This window comes from Geotrypetes seraphini, chromosome 6 (genome assembly GCF_902459505.1).
Source record: "Geotrypetes seraphini chromosome 6, aGeoSer1.1, whole genome shotgun sequence".
Lineage (NCBI taxonomy): Eukaryota > Metazoa > Chordata > Amphibia > Gymnophiona > Dermophiidae > Geotrypetes > Geotrypetes seraphini.
The window spans coordinates 181,591,519-181,606,245 of NC_047089.1; positions in this window are offsets into that span (position 1 = coordinate 181,591,519).

Sequence of the window (14,727 nt, forward strand, 5' to 3'; positions counted from 1 at the left end):
GGAGGGGAGAAAGAGGAAATTAAGCGGTTGCAGGAGAGTGAAATATTGAAGTTGCTTACCTGTAACGGTAGTTCTCCATGGAAAAGGGATTCTATCAGACCACACAAATGGTGATTTCCCAGCTGCAAGGTAACAGTTTAATCAAGTTACCATAGCTGCCACATATAATAGAATCTCAATTATCCGGCATTTGGGGGGGGGGGTTCTGGTTAATTGAGAGTGTTAAAAACCATGTCTAACACACTCTCAATTCCCCCTCCTACCCTGAAGTACCAGCGCGGCAGTGGTCCTGAGCTGCAAAGCCCCCAACTCCTTCCCTCCCTCAAGCTTCAAAGTGGGAGAAGTAGGTGGTGGTCCTGAATCACGAACTCCCTCACTCCCTCCCTCTATTTCTTCCTTACCAAAAGTGCAGCAGTTAGCAATAGAAGTTGCTTACCTGTAACGGTAGTTCTCCTTGGACAGATGATGTTACAGCCATGCAGTAGGTGATGTCACCATGTGATGGAGCTGACCTCGGCTAGTCCCAAGCTGCAAAAGCTCTAGAAAGCTTTCGTACACATACGCCAGCCTTCCTGCCCAATATACAGACTGTAAATACTGTACCACACACTTTAACCCCTCAGTTTAGTTGACAGCTGGCAGCAACAGGGGAGGCTGGGCTGGTCCGTGTAGCTGTAAGAGAACTACCGTTACAGGTAAGCAACTTCTATTTCTCCATGGACAGCTGATCCTTACAGACCTACAGTAGGTGCCTCCCAAGCTAGAAGGTAACAAGGTAAACAACAGCATGTTATGAGTAATGATAAATGCACTGGATACAGTAAACTGAAAAAATAATATGGCTGTTATCTGATGAGCAGTGAAAGTGGGATGTTGCTGCCTTAAGCTGCTTGAAGGACTGTATTTCCCAAGGTCGAATCCCTCTGTGACACCACATCTATACAATAATGTTTGGTAAACGTGTGGATGTACAAGTCGCTGCTTTACAGATGTACTGAGGCGGAGCATAGTGAAGATGAGCCCATGAAGTGGCCATGGTTTGCAAGTCATGAGCTATTACATGAGGAATCTCTGAAGACAAAAGCAATGTCGCAATATTAGCAAAAGCGGATGAGGTCTGTAATCCATTTTGACAGAGTAGACTTTGAAACAGGTTTCAGACAAGAAGAAGTCCTCAACAAGAGAAATAGTTGTGAAGGACGTCCAACATGTTCAAGTAGAATGTGAGAACTCTGGTTCTCTGTATCGCTCAGTTTCTGGTGAGAGATACAGAGGCAGTGAAAATGCTGGTAGGATAATAGATTGGCTGAGGTAAAATTTGGATATCACCTTTGGTAGGAATTTAGGATGCGTATGCAACAGTGCTTTGGCATGCAGAATCTGAATATAAGGACTATAATGAACTAGTCCTTAAGTTCACCAATTCTGGCAGATGTAATTGTGATGAGAAAAAGTGTTTTCCATGAGAGAAATCTAAACACTGCCATCTCCATGGGTTTAAACCAGAAATGGGCAACTCTGGTCCTCAAGGGCCGGAATCCAATCGGGTTGTCAGGATTTCCCTAATGAATAAGCAGTGCATGCAAATAGATCTCATGCATATTCATTGGGGAAATCCTGAAAACCCAATTGGATTCTGGCCCTCAAGGACCGGAGATGCCCATGTCTGGTTTAAACAGTAGTAACTTAAGAGAGTGCAGAATGAGATTAAGGTTCCAAGCAGGTACTGGTGGAATAATCGGAGGATGGACTCTTTGAAAACCTTTGAAATAATGCTTCATAAGGGGATGCTGACAAAGAGATACATTATTCACTGAGTAATGGAAGACTGATATAGATACCAAATGAGTTTGAATAGAAGTATAGACTTAAGTATTAGACTTAAGGTGCATGAGATACTGTAGAACTAGTGGCAGCGAGGATGTGACTGGATCAGCAACCCGGCATGTACACCAGAATACAAATCGCTTCCATTTCAATGTGTAAGATCGTTTAGTCAAATCTACTCGAGATGAAAGAAGGATTTGTAGCACTTCCAGAGCAAACAGGTGTGAAGAGCTCACTATGGCAGGAGCAGCCAAGCCGCCAGATTTAGTGACTTTAGATTGGGGTGAAGAAGGCACCCATTCTGTTGTGTGATGAGGTATGGTATCTTGGGCAATATATAGGGAGGAGAACTTGCTCTGTTGAGAAGTATGAGATACCATGCCTGGCGCAGCTAATATGATGTGTCCAAAATTAGATGAGAATTGTCGAGAATCACCTTCTGAAGTGTTTTGCTGATTAGTGGTTTGGGCGGAAATGCATACAACAGGTTTGTCGACCAGGATAGTTAAAACGTATCCTCCGCCAGTCTGTTTGGAGCGTAGAACTTGGAGCAGAACTTGGCATATTTGCTGTTCTGTGGTGATGCAAAGAGGTCTATTTGTGGAGTTCCCCAGCGACTGAACAGATCTTGCGTAATTGTGTTCTGTAAGGAAATAGTTGATGATGAGACTCGATTCCATGCCTCCCGTACCATGTACAGAGAGTTGAGCACTGTCATTTTTCTCGCGAGCTCAAGGACTGGATTCTGTGCTTGGTGAGACCTCATCTGGAATACTGTGTGCAATTCTGGAGGCCACATTACTGTAAAGATGTGCGCAGAATTGAATCGGTTCAGCGGACGGCCACCAGGATGATCACCGGGCTCAAGGGTCTCTCGTACGAAGAGAGACTGAATAAATTGCAACTCTACACTCTCGAAGAACGTAGGGAGAGGGGAGACATGATTAAAACATTTAAGTACATCACGGGACGTGTTGAGGTGGAAGATGACATTTTCATTCTCAAAGGACCCTCGGCCACAAGAGGGCACCCGCTCAAACTCAGGGGCGGAAAATTTCATGGCGACACCAGGAAGTATTTCTTCACAGAGAGAGTGGTTGATCATTGGAACAAGCTTCCAGTGCAGGTGATCGAAGCAAACAGCGTGCCAGACTTCAAGAATAAATGGGATACCTACGTGGGATCCCTACGAGGGTCGAGTTAAGGAAATTGGGTCATTAGGGCATAGACAGGATGGGTAAGTAGAGTGGGCAGACTTGATGGGCTGTAGCCCTTTTCTGTCGTCATCTTCTATGTTTCTATGCATCAATCACTGTCATCACATATCTTAAGATGAGCGACCTGTAATGATGTTTGAAGTTGGTGATTATCCCTTGGTCCATCAGCTGGATCAAAGAAGTTGTGTTTGGTGGAAGAAACACGAGTTTGATGTTGGTTAGTCTTAAGTCATTGCTGTGTGCTGCACAATTATCACATAGCATTACAATGTGCCTCCTATACCTTTTCATCAGATTGTTAAGCTTCTGTAACCATTCAATCCAAAGTGTTGCCATCATCCATGCGTTTTTGTTGCTTTCATATTCAACAGGCAGGTGTTTAATGTTTTTGAAGCACTGAGGATTTAGATTCTTCCCAATCACCAGTGGCTCGAGCTTTTCACTACCATCCATATTGCAACTAAGTGGCAATGTCAATCATTTCTTTGGCATCTTGAAGCCAACAGTTTCGCTGCGTTTAAAACCCAACATTCCATCAGGGATGGCACGCCAGTACAGGTATAATGCTGGTTCTCAGCTCAGGCATGGAAATAAAATTCTCTCTAACATTGCGACTGAATTCTGAGACCAGCCCTGGATCTGCCCATAGCATCACCACTTTCAAGTGGCACACTGTTAAATTTAGATGCGGATGTGTTAGAATAGGGACCAGGGCAAGTGGGTCTTCATAGCCTAATGGTTGCCAATTAACTCCAATTATTGATGCCTCATTAACTAATTAATTTGCAGACAGCTGCCTAGAGACATTAAATTCTGGAATAAAAAAAAATGAAACCAAACTCATGGCTCCACATCCCCAGTACTAACACCCCAGTTACTGGACCAGTTCAGTTCATCAGGGCTGTGCTTGGACAGGCTTGAGTTTGTAAATATCAGTTTTGCTTTATTTGCAATGGCTCATGACTGAGGGAGGAGAATGAGAAGAGCTGAGGCTGCTGGTAAGTCTGACTCTGTCTTTTGCAGCCTTGACAAAGTGTCTCTGGTTGGGGAATAAAACCAGCACGCTACCAACAGAAGGGGTCAACTAGACCATACCCAAGCTGAAAGTCGCCTCGGAGAGAGGGCTGCTACCCACCCGACAGGAGCAGAGACCGGCAGGCAGGCACCCCCGCTGGCCACCACCTGACGTCAGTCAGCTTTGGGAGGGGAGGTCCTCTTTCCCGATTTAAAAGATCTACAGCCACAGTACGCGGCCCGTGTTTGCTTGACTAAAGGGGCAGGAACTGCCCCTTTTGAGCCCCTTCGGAACCACAAGGAGCTACAAGCAAGAAAAGAGAAACAACAAATGGGAAAAAGGAAAGCGAAGGTTATACCATCAACTTCAGGAATGGGACCGATGGATCACCATCTATGTCTTATACCTGTGACATCTTTGGGAGGTAAGACTGATTTCTACTCTCATTCTGCTTCGCTCTCTTCTGGTGAACCATCACCTCCACCTCAACCAATTTTAAAATTACCGGAAGAGAAAAATTCCACTCCCAGAGAAGGAGAGGAATCAATTTCTTCCCAATTAACTGATATGGATTTGACATCAACATCATTGGAGAAATCTGGAACTCCTGCCCAAATGCCAGTAATTGCTATTAATGAATCTTCTGTAGATAAATCTATTACCCTACAGGACGTTTGGACAGTAGTAAATAGAAAACACAGTTACTTACCATAACAATTGTTATCCAGGGACAGCAGGCAGATATTCTCAACATATGGGTGACGTCACCGACGGAGCCCCGCAGCGGACAGCCTTGAAAGCAAACTTGCTTGAAGATCTTTGAGCTTTCGAGTGCTGCATCGCGCATGTGCGCGTGTCTTCCCGCCCGAACTGGGGGGCGCGTCTCCTGTGAGGATCCTCAGTTCAGATACCTAGCTAAGAAGCCAACCAGGGGAGGTGGGAGTGTTGTGAGAATATCTGCCTGCTGTTCCTGGATAACAACTGTTACGGTAAGTAACTGTGCTTTATCCCAGGACAAGCAGACAGCATATTCTCAACATATGGGTGACCTCCAAGCTAAGCTAAATGGGATGGAAGGAAAGTTGGCAATTTAAGAAAAAAGATTTTGCAAAACAGATTGGCCAAAATGGCCATCCCTCCTGGATAGAGTATCCAGACAGTAATAAGAGGTGAAAGTATGAACCGAGGACCAAGTGGCAGCCTTGCAGATTTCCTCAATAGGAGTTGATTTGAGGAAAGCTACAGACGCCACCATAGCTCGAACTTTGTGGCCCGTCATCCGACCCTGCAGAGGAAGACCAGCCTGAGCATAGCAAAAAGAGATGCAAGCAGCCATCCAGTTGGAGATGGTACACTTCGAGATAGGAAATCCCAACTTATTCGGATCAAAGGAGATGAAAAGTTGAGGAGATGTTCTGTGAGGTTGAGTGCGTTGGAGGTAGAAAGCCAAGGCACGTTTGCAGTCCAAAGTATGAAGTGCCGCTTCTCCAGGATGAGAATGAGGCTTTGGAAAAAATTCTGGCAGAACAATAGATTGATTGATGTGAAATTCTGAAACAACTTTAGGTAAGAATTTGGGATGAGTACGGAGGACCACCTTGTCATGGTGAAAAACTGTGAAAGGTGGGTCCGCAACCAACGCATGTAACTCACTGACTCTTCGAGCAGATGTGAGGGCAATCAGGAATACCGCTTTCCAAGTGAGATACTTGAGGTGAGCTTTGTCAAGGGGCTCAAAAAGAGGCTTCATCAGGTGAGCCAAAACAACATTAATATCCCAAACCACTGGAGGCGGTTTAAGTGGTGGATGAATATTAAAAAGTCCTTTCATAAAGCATGAAATCATGGGATGTGCAGAGAGAGGTTTCCCCCTCGAGAGGCAGATGAAAAGCAGCAATAGCACTGAGATGGACTTGAATAGATGTGGATTGAAGTCCAGATTGTGACAAGTGAAGCAAATAGTCTAGAACAGATGCCAAGGAGGAAGACAAGGGCTGCAGCTGACGTGTGGAACACCAAGCAGAAAATCTAGTCCATTTCTGGCTGTAACACTGATGAGTGGACGGTTTCCTGGAAGCAAGTAAAATATCTTGAACAGATAAAAGAGAAGAGTCTGTCAGGTAGAAAGGTACCAAGCTGTCAAGTGTAGAGACTGCAGATTGGGATGAAGTAAGGAACCTTGACTCTGAGTGAGCAGAGAAGGAAAAATTGGAAGAAGCAGAGGCTCCCTGGTGCTGAGTTGAAGTAGAAGGGAGTACCACGGTTGTCTGGGCCACCGAGGAGCTATCAGAATCATTGTGGTGTGCTCTGACTTTAGTTTGACTAGAGTCCTGAGAATCAGAGGAAATGGAGGAAAGGCATAAAGGAACTGAGCCCTCCAGTCCAGGAGAAACGCATCCGCTTCGAGACTTTGAGTAGTGTAAATGCAGGAACAAAACTGAGGCAGTTTGAAGTTGAGGGGGGATGCAAAAAGATCTATCTGGGGGGTCCCCCCAGCGGGCAAATATTTGACGAAATGTGGGAGAATTGAATGTGCATTCATGAGGCTGTAGAAGACGACTCAATTTGTCCCCTAAACAGTTCCATTGACTCTGAATGTAGACAGCTCTGAGGAAGATGTGAAGAATTGCCCAATGCCACAGCTTCAGAGCTTCCTAACAGAGGGAGTGAGATCCCGTACCTCCCTGTTTGTTGACATAATACATGCCACTTGGTTGTCTGTCCGAACAAGAACCACCATATCGTGGAGGAGATGCTGAAAAGCTTTGAGAGCATAGAAGATGGCTCTGAGTTCCAACAGATTGATATGACACTGACGGTCTATTGAAGTCCATAGACCCTGAGTACGGAGACCGTCGACATGGGCTCCCCAGGCATAGGCAGACAAATCGGTTGTGAGAACCTTCTGATGAGGATGATTGTGGAACAGCAAACCTCTGGAAAGATTGGAAGAGAGCATCCACCAACGGAGAGACTTCTGCAACAAAGGAGTTATTGTAATTTGTTGAGATGGCGGGTCCGTGGCTTGTTGCCATTGAGTTGCCAGGGCCCATTGAGAAATGCGAAGGTGAAGTCTGGCAAAAGGAGTTACATGAACTGTAGAAGCCATGTGACTGAGCAGAACCATCATTTGCTGTGCATAAATGGATGGAAGATGAGAGACCTGATGACAAAGTTGAATGAGGGTATCTTGACGTGGTTGTGGAAGGTATGCTCTCAGGTGGACAGTGTTCAGAGTTGCCCCAATGAACTGGAGAGATTGAGATGGGGTTAACTGAGACTTGGGAAAGTTTATCTGGAACCCCAGACTTTGGAGGAATATAATAGTCTGTTGGGTCGCTGCAATAACCCCTGGAAGAGAGGGGGCTTTGATGAGCCAGTCGTCTAGATATGGAAATACTTGAAGACCTTGGATGCGAAGAGCTGCAGCTACCACCACCAGACATTTTGTAAATATTCTTGGGGATGAGGCCAAGCTGAAAGGAAGAACTCTGCACTGCAGATGAAGATCCCCCACTTTGAATCTGAGATACTTGCGAAAGGCTGGATGAATGGGGATATGAGTATAAGACTCCTTGAGATCCAGCGAGCACATCCATCAGGGAATACAAGGTCGGCAAAGAGAGCATCCGGAACTTCTCTTTGACTAGGAATTTGTTGAGAGCTCTGAGGTCCAGAATAGGTCGCAAATCCCCCGTCTTCTTTGGAACCAGAAAGTAGCGGGAATAGAACCCCTAGTTCCGCTGGGACAGAGGAATCTCCTCGACAGCTCGAAGGTGAAGAAGAGCCTGGGCTTCGTGATGAAGAAGGGAAAGTTGCGACTGATTGGAAGGACACTCTCTTGGAGAGTGATCTGGAGGCACCTGAAGCAAGCGAAGAGAGTAACCCTCTCGTAGGATGGTAAGAACCCAGAGATCTGAGGTGATGAGCTCCCACTGGTGATAAAAAGTGGACAGGCGATCTCCTATGAAAAGAGGAGAATTCTGAAATAGGGAGATTAGAATGCTCAAGCTGAGAACGTCAAAAAGACTGAGCTGGCTTGGTGGCAGCAGGAGTTTGTGATTTCTGTTGACGCTGCTGCTGCTGAGGACGGCGAGGTGGAGGCCTGGAAAAAGCAGGAGTCGTTTTCTGAGGGTAACGACGTGGAGTCTGTTTATACACCCTAGCTGGTGTAGTCTTGGGTTTAGGATGAATGAGAGAAGCAAAAGAGCGTTCATGTTCTGAGAGACGCTTAGTGGCTGCTTCAATAGAGTCATCAAATAACTCATTCCCTTGACAAGATAGGTTTGCCAAACGATCCAGGAGATTGGGATCCATGTCAACAATACATAGCCATGCCAGTCTACGCATGGCTACAGCAAAGGCAGAGACTCGGGAAGACAATTCAAAAGCATCATATGAGGCTTACAACATGAAGAATCTCAACTGAGAAAGAGTCTTGAGGATTTGCTTGAACTCAGAAAGATGTGTCTTGGAAACATCAAGATAAAAGGAAGGCAACAATTTGAGAAAATGGTTGAAATAAGTGGTGAAAATGTAATTATAGTTAAGAATTCGATTTGCCATCATCGAATTTTGGTATAAACGGCGACCAAAAGTACGACCCTCCCTGCCTGGAGGGACTGCAGCATAGATCTTGGAAGGATGGTCTTTCTTCAAAGATGATTCCACCACCAAGGATTGATGAGAGTTGGGACTTCTCAAACCCCTTACAGGGAACAGTGCGATAATGGGATTCCAGCTTAGATGGGATAGCAGAGATGGAATAAGGAGTTTCCATGTTACGAATGAAAGTCTGTTTAAGAACTGGAGTCATAGGCAATCTCAAAGACTCTTTAGGTGGATGAGGGAGTTCCATGTCTGCCAAATATTCAGGAGTATATTTGAAGTCTGAATGGAGGTCCAGTTTGAGAGCTTGTCCCATGTTAAACACAAACTTGGCAAAGGAAGTTGACTTGGAATCAGAGGATTCATCTGGGGAAGGACTACGAGACTTTGGAGCCACCGAGTAGGAAAGAAAAGCCTCCCTAGAGTATTGAGAGACTGGTTCAGACTCAAGATGCATGGTAACAGAAGAAGCTGCACTGTGAGGTGGAGTCATGGAATGTTTTCGCTTCAGGCTCCGCGATGGAGATGCACCCGGAGTGCGAGGCACAGAATGAGAAGAAGCAGGAGGAGAAGAGTCCTGGTGAGCCGGCTTCGAAGGAGGAGTCCTCGACCTGGATGGACTTCGTGTCGAGGCAGAATGCAGTCGAGACCTGTGCTTCGAGGTGGAAGAGCGAGGCAGAGAAGTCTTGGTGTCCAGAGAAGAATGCACTGTAGAGGACTCATGAAGAAACTTGGAAGCAAGATGCCTGGAATGCTTCGAGTGATGCTTTGAACGAGGCAACTCAGGTGAAGAATCACTGGAGGACAATCGCTTCGATGCACGAGACCTGCCTCGAGACACGAGGACTAGAGTATCCGGTTGGGTCTCAGGCTGGTCTACCTGAGGCAGAGTCGAGGACGGAAGCAGTTGAGCCATGATGGAGGATATCTGAGTGGACAAGATGGACTTGAGCATGTCCTCAGGCATTGGCACCGAGACGGAAGGATCTGATCTCGTAGGTGCAGCAGTGCGCTCCAAAGAGGGCGACCTTAAAGGTGAGTATTCCCTTATCTTGGAGGCACGCTTAGAAGGAGGGCGCAAGGAGGACTCTGGTGGCTTCTTAGATACGGCACCTAAAAGAGACACAGGAGACTTACCCATTGAGGACATCTTCACAGAGGGCACTGTCGAGACCTTCAAGGGCGTCGAAGTCGGTGCAGGAGTGGAAGTCACGGTCGAGGCCTTCGAGACTGCCGAAGCCAAGGTCGAGGCGTTCGAGACCGGAACACCCATCGACGTCGGAGTCGAGGCCATCGGTACCGGAGCCATCGCCGGGGTCGAATCCGAAGGTTGCTCCATATCACCAAAAAGTTGACGAAACTGGGCACACCTCTGACGAAAAGCTCGAGGTGTGAGAGTGAAACAACGGTGACAATCTTTCGGTGAATGGACCGAACCCAAACACTGTAAACAACGACAGTAAGGATCGGTGACAGAAATCACACGATTACACTGACGACAGTGCTTGAATCCGGTAAGAGCCGGGACATAGAAAAAATAAAGTCCGTGTCGAACAAAGTGAGCGGTTGGGCATAGGCCCAAGGCTCACCGACCGGACGAAAGGAGACGGAAGAAAAGAAAAACAAATTATTATTATTTTTTTTTTTTATAGAAAAGAAAAAAACACACACAGCGACCGAACTTTTAAAAAGAAAAGAAACAGCCACAGTGACTAGAAGGCAAGTTTCGCTGCAGAGCTGAAGAAAAAACGTCTTCTTGGCTCCGCGGAAAATAACGAACTGAGGATCCTCACAGGAGACGCGCACCCTAGTTCGGGCGGGAAGGCATGCGCACATGCACGGTGCAGCACTCGAAAGCTCAAAGATCTTCAAGCAAGTTTGCTTTCGAGGCTGTCCGCTGCGGGGCTCCTTTGGTGACATCACCCATATGTTGAGAATATGCTGCCTGCTTGTCCTGGGATAATAGAAAATTCCTTGCAGGGGATGGTTGTGAAACTTTGTCAGTTCTCAACTGAAATTACTAATAAAGTGATAGAGCAAGAAGCTCAACTAAAGTTAATGGGGAAAAGAGTTGATAAAGTAGATTCATCTGACTCTATGATTCAAGAATGCTTAACATCTAATAAGAAAGACAATTCAATAATACATATGCAAATGGAGAAAATTGAGAATGCCATTAGATCTAGGAACCTCCGCTTCCTGAATTTTCCTTTATCTCATTTCCTTTCTCCTTTGGAGTTATTGAAAATGTATTTGAAAGATGTTCTCCACTATACTCAGGTAGATGGTTTTTCTCCTGAAAATTTATATTACATTTCCAGGAACACCAAAGTATTAGTTGAAGAGGGAGGTATAGATCAATTGGTATCATCGGATAGTTTGAATATATCTCAGTTTTTGGAGTCTTCTAAAGATTATATTGCAAAAAGAGCAATGTTACTAGTAACATTAAAATCGGAAATGGAAAAGCAAGCTATTCTTAAACTTTACTTTATAAATAAACATGTTCTATTCTGTGGTCAGAAATTAAATATGTTTCCAGATGTCTCCAGGCAAACACAATATAGGAGAAGACAGTTCCTACAACTCAAGACACGAGTCTTGGCAATAGGAGCTTTATTCTTCCTTAAATTTCCTTTTAAATGTTTGATTACATATGAGAATAATAAGTATGGTTTTGTTGATCCATCTCAGTTGGAAAGTTTCTTACAAGATAAACCTAAAGTAGATAAATTACCTGAGACAATTGTAGAGGTTGATAAGAAGTGATAAAGTAAAGAAACGAATATAGATATGCTGTCTGCTTGTCTAAAGTTATAATTTGAATTTCCTTTTATGTATGTGATCTATCGGGTGATGTTTCAGTCTCAATAATGTGGACTTGGAATTGAAAGATTTATTTTCCTTAATGTAATAATTTCTGTTTTACATCAGTGTGTATTCCTATTTTTATTTGTTGTAATAATTAATAAATTTATATAAAAAAAAAAAAGCCTCGGAGATCTGCTACTCCCCTCTAAGAAGTTAAAGCCCACCCTGTTCCCCTTGGAGACCCAGAAAGTGGTGCCATCCTGGAGCCACCTGGAGCCACATGCTGCAAGGGATACAGTGATCATTAAGAAACAACAAAAAATACTGCTCAAAATCACTGGTAAATTCCCAGCACAGTGGCAAGGCAGCTTCATGGCACAGAATGGGAAGCACAGTTACTTACCGTAACAGGTGTTATCCAAGGACAGCAGGCAGATATTTTCACATGTGGGCAACATCATTCACGGAGCCCTGGTATGGACAGCTTTAAAAGTGCATCACCACTTTAAATTTTTAGAAACTTCACAACTGCCTACACTGCGTATGTGCGAGTGTCTTCCCGCCCAACGTAGGCTCATGGTATCTCAGAAGCCAACCGAAGGAGGAGGGTGGGTTGTGAGAATATCTGCCTGCTGTCCCTGGATAACACCTGCTATGGTAAGTAACTGTGCTTTATCCCAGAACAAGCAGGCAGCATATTCTCACATGTGGGATTCCCTAGCTTACTAGAAAGGAATGGAGGGAGTGTTGGCCATTAGGAAAATAAATTTTGCAATACTGCTTGGCCGAAGTGACCATCCCATATGGAAAGGGATTCCAGACAGTAGTGAGATGTGAAAGTATGAACTGAGGACCAAGTAGCAGCTTTACAGATCTCATCAATAGGAGTGGAACATAAGAAAGCAACTGACACTGCCTTAGTTCAGACTTTGTGTGCTGTAATATGAACCCCCAGTCTAAGCATAATAGAAGGCAATACAGGCTACTAACCCATGCAAAAATAGTTATCTTGGATACAGGCCATCCCAGCATGTTAGGATCAAAGGAGATGAACAGTTGAGGAGATGTTCTGTATGGCTGAGTTCGCTCTAAGTAATAAGCCAATGAAGAACCATTTCTCCAGGGAGAGATTGAGGCTTGGGAAAGAAAACTGGAAGCAGAATCGATTGATTGAGATGAAATTCAGTGATTACTTTTGGGAGGAACTTTGAATGAGTGCGAAGCACTATTTTGTCATGATGGAGCGCCAGCGCTTGAAGCTCACTCACTCGACAAGCAAAGTAATGGAGATGAGAAATACTACTTTCCAAGTGAGATATTTGAGATGAGCTGTAGACATTGGTTCAAAAGGAGGCTTCATGAGTCTGGAAAGCACAACATTAAGATCCCAAACCACTGGAGGTGGTCTGAGAGGTGGTTTGACATTGAAAAGTCCCTTCATAAATCTGGAAACAAGAGGATGAGCAGACAGAGATTTATAGATCTGGAAACAAGAGGATGAACAGTCAGAGGTTTACTGTTGACTGGTCCATGAAAAGCATTGATAGCACTGAGATGAACTCTTAACTGAAGTGGTTTTAAGACCAGAGTTGGATAAATGGAGAAGATATTCCAGTACTGAAGATATAGATGAGGATGAAGCATCATGATGATGAAGAGTACACCATGCAGAAAACTGCATCCACTTCTGTTGGTAGCACTGCTATGTAGGTTTTCTGGATGCATCCAAAACAAGCCAGACAAGATCAGAAAGATCAGTGTCAGCTGATGTCATCTCGAAAGGTACCAAGCTGTCAGGTGCAAAGACTGAAGATTGGGATGTAAAAGAGATCTTTGTCTCTGTGTGAGAAGAGATGGGAAGATCTGCAAGGGTATTGTTTCCCTGATGTAGAGCTGAAGTAGAAGGGAGAACCACAGTTGTCTGGGCCACCGAGGGCAATGAGGATCATGGTGGCTGATTCTTGTTTGAACTTGACAAGCATTTTGAGCATGAGCGGAATTAGTGGAAACCCATTAAAGAATTTGTGCATCCAATCCAGGAGAAAAGCATCTACCTCTAGATGATGGGGAGAGTACTGTCTGGAGCAGACAGCTTGTGATTGTGGCGGGACGCAAACAGGTCTATCTGAGGAGTCACCCAAAGAGAGAATATCCGATGCAAGGCTGTGGAGTTGAGCATCCACTCGTGTGGCCAGAGAAATCTGCTGAGTTTGTCAGCGAGAGAATTATTCTCTCCCTAAATATAAATTACTTTGAGGAATATGTTGTGAGCAATAGCCCAGTTCCAAATTTTCTCAGCCTCCTGACAAAGGAGGAGAGAACCTGTTCCTCCTTATTTGTTTATGTAATACATTGTCACCACATTTGTTTATGTAATACATTGTCACCACGTATTAGGAGGACTTGATTGGCTACGATGTGCTGAAAAGTCTTGAGAGTATTGTGAATGGCCCTGAGTTCCAAGAGATTAAAGTGGAATTGTTGCTTGAGTGGACCAGTGACCCTGCATATGAAGGCCATCTAGATGAGCTTCCCAAGCATACTTGGATGAGTCTGTGGTCAGAATTTTCTGATGTGGAGGGGTTAGAAAAAAAAGCCCTTTGGAAAGATTTGAAGAGTTCATCCACCACTAGAGATTGACAAAGTGAAGATGTGACTGCGATCTCCTGTGATAGTGGGTCGACAGGTTTAGACCATTGAGATACCAGAGACCACTGAGGTGTCCCGAGATGAAATCTCACAAAGGGGGTACCATGGACCATAGATGCCATGTGGCGCAGAAGGACCATCATCCGCCTAGCCGAAATGGATGGGAGGTGATAAATCTGAGCGCAAAGCTGAACTAAAATTTCTTGTCTTTGCTGAGGAAGAAACACCCTGAGTTTACTGGTGTTGAACAGGGCTCTTATGAAATGCAGAGAGGGTTGAAGTTGAGATATGGGAAAAATGACTTTGAACCCCAACTGTTGAAGCAAAAGAATTGTCAACTGTGTTGCTGCAAAAACCCCTTGAGGAGTGTCATCTTTTATTAGCCAATCATTGATTTAAGGAAAAACCTGAAGACCTTGAGCCCGTACTTGGTGAATACTCTGGGAGAAGATGCAAGGCCGAATGGTAGAACCTTGTACTGAAAATGTTGATTGGGTACTTGAAATGTGAGAAATTTCCTGTGAACAGGATGAATAGGAATGTGAGAATAAGCTTCTTTTAGATCAGGGGTGTCAAAGTCCCTCCTCGAGGGCCGGAATC